Source organism: Tupaia chinensis, unplaced genomic scaffold (genome assembly GCF_000334495.1).
Source record: "Tupaia chinensis unplaced genomic scaffold, TupChi_1.0 Scaffold145147_1, whole genome shotgun sequence".
Taxonomy (NCBI): domain Eukaryota; kingdom Metazoa; phylum Chordata; class Mammalia; order Scandentia; family Tupaiidae; genus Tupaia; species Tupaia belangeri.
In genome coordinates, this window is record NW_006205007.1 from 2,795,958 (window position 1) to 2,798,607 (window position 2,650).

At 55.2% G+C, this 2,650-nt stretch overlaps 1 long non-coding RNA gene across 1 annotated transcript in view; it reads right to left on the reverse strand.

Moving 5' to 3' along the window:
- LOC102498226 (uncharacterized) overlaps nucleotides 1-1,882 on the reverse strand; it is a 34,786-nt gene extending 32,904 nt beyond the window's left edge. The window contains exon 1 of the long non-coding RNA XR_337290.1: nucleotides 1,815-1,882. This is a non-coding gene — a long non-coding RNA (uncharacterized LOC102498226). The remainder of the gene's footprint in view (nucleotides 1-1,814) is intronic.
- Nucleotides 1,883-2,650: the final 768 nt, after the last annotated feature.

Consider the following 2,650-nt stretch of genomic DNA (forward strand, 5'->3'; position numbering starts at 1 on the left):
CGCCCAGAATCGGGGCCCCCTGCGGCTACCGCGGGCGGTCCCAGGTGAGCCTCTGGGGGAGGGGACGCCGGGGGCTCTTTCCAGGGCCGACAGGCCTGCCTCAGGCACCTCTCCCGGAGCGGAGCGCTTTGACCTCCGAGGCCATTCTGCTTAGTCTGTTCCCGAAAATAACACCTGCTCCTCCGGATCGAGTACACCTGACACCAGATACGGTCACAAGAAAAAAGGAAAGGAAAGAAAAGAGAAAACCCCACCCTCCTTAATTCCGCTCGGTGAGAGCCCAGGCTGCCAAATCCATTACATAACGCCAGCTCAAGCGGACACCTGTGCCCGCGCTGGCGGCTGCTCCCGCCCGCATCGCGGGCTCGGCGGCACCCAGGCCCAAGGCAAAGGCAAAGAAGAACGAAGTTTGGGTTGGAGGGCGGCCCGGGTTCGGGGCTAAGCTGTGGCTGGATTCTGCAGGGAACGCTGTGGGGCCTCCGTGATAACTTGGACCTTCGATAAAAACAAAGCCATGGTTTCGAAGCCCCAGAGCTCTCTCTCCGGGTATTAGACGCCTCTTGGCGGTCCAGGCCCGGGTGGGCTCCGGGAAACGCTTCTTGCAGCCTCATTAAGAGCGAACTGCACACCTGCTGCGGCGCGCCCGGCCGCCCGCACTCCCTGCCCCGCCCGCCCCTGGGGTGCCATCGCTGCGGACCGTGGACGTGCCCATGGCGCAGCTTGGCACGTGGAAGCCACCGGTAACCGGGCTGGGCTGCCCCTCTGCCCCGTCGGTGGACAATAGCTTCGTTCATCGACCATCAGTAAGGCCACCCAAGAGAAGCCCTATCAGGCACTGGGGGCACATAAGGCGCCCGAGCCTGAGGCTGGATCCCACTCACCCGAGACCTGAAGGTCCAGTTTTTTGGGCCCCTTCCAATGATCCCGTAAAAAAAAAAGGTCAGTCCCCAAAGGGAATCCACAATCCTTCCTTAACGTACTCCCCACTAGGGCGAAAGATCCCAATGTCAGAACCCGAATTCGTGGTTCCAAGATTTTCTCCCAAAGAATTAGGAGCTGCTAAAGTGACCCTCCCACCCACCAGGACAGCCGTCAAAGCAACTTCTCAGGGCGATTTGCAAATGTCGACACCTCGGACGGTGCTGCTGCCATGGACCGGGGGCTTCATTTCATACCGTTCTTAAAGATTTCGTTGAGGCCTGGAGACGTGACTCAGTCTCCCCATTTCATAGTAGGAAATGCTTCGGGGGCTTTGGTTGAAAAAAATAATAAAATCAAATCAAAGCTGGACCTCGAGCTTCGTGTGGATCTTTTCTGAAACACACGCGCGCGCTCACACGTCCCTAAGAGGCAGGAACCTTCCCCGGACATCACGCCCACCTCTTCGCTCCCGCGTTAAAAATCACCAAAGACGATTCCTGGCGTCCGTCTCTATCATTCACGAACCCCCCTTCTCCATTTCGCATCTCTAGGCGTGAGAAAAGTCTCTTAAATTTCTTTCTACTACCTATCCCGAATTTACCTGGGTATTTTCTTGCGCGCCGCACCCTCAACCAACCAATAAATCCACCCTTTGCATTCATGTGCGCCTAGGACGGTGTGGACCTGAGTGCCTCTTCTCCGTGGCGACCTTTTTGAAGAAATTCGCCCAGAGGACCTGTGTGCTGGAGGGTCCGAATGCGCACAGCCCAGCCAGCCAGAACTGGGGTGGCTCTCGGCCGCCCCGAACCTGCGCTCGCGGAGAACGTTCTCTTCCCAGCAACTTAGCAAGCCCCAGAGAACAAAAGTTAAAGCGTGACGGCACTATACCTTACCCCGGGTTATCAGGCGCCTGTCTCCCATTTTGGACATGCTGGAAGAGTTGGGTTTGGGGTGGTTTGCTTTGGCTGGGTTTGGGTTGTCTATATAAGCCCTGCTGGAGTACTGTACTGAGCAACGCGCCTTGATGGACTCGGGTGTTAATTAACGCGCGGCTAATTTGAGCTCTAGAAGCGGGAGGCGGCCGGTGGCGCCGCGAGCCGCGAGGGGCCAGTGACCTCTAGTGGACATGAGGGGATATGCAGCGCGGAGTCTGCACGCCGGTCTGGGGAGCTGAGCAAACTGCCTGCGCCGCAGCCTGGAGTCTGCTCAGAATCCAACTGCGTGGAGGGACCCGGGTCCCCAGTGGAAGGAAGGAGAGAGCCGGCGGCAAGAGATGTCGAGTAAGGCCTTCACTCTTCTGAGATGTCTGGAACCTAACCTCAAAGTGGGCTGAACACCCACACACACCCTTATTTACGTTCTTTTCGGGGAGGGAGGAAGAGCCTATGGAAAAGGTTTGAGAATTCAGCGCAAAGAACTTTGGTTTCCGAACCTAGCAAAATAATACCAGTATTTCCAAAGCTCCAGAAGCATCAGTCAGTCATGGAAAGGAGTCGGAATGTGATTCTCTAAACAAGTTTAACAGTATTCCTGAGATCTATTTTTGCTTTAAAGAATACACACACACACACACACACACACATACTTAGATCAGCAAGAGGAAAGCAAATGATGTGTTCAACAGCCCAGATGCCTATGAGTTCACACCCCTCAGGCAAATAAGACAACACCGCAGAAATACAAATAACTATAACACAAAAGAGTCTCTTGACTTAATAAAAATAAAATA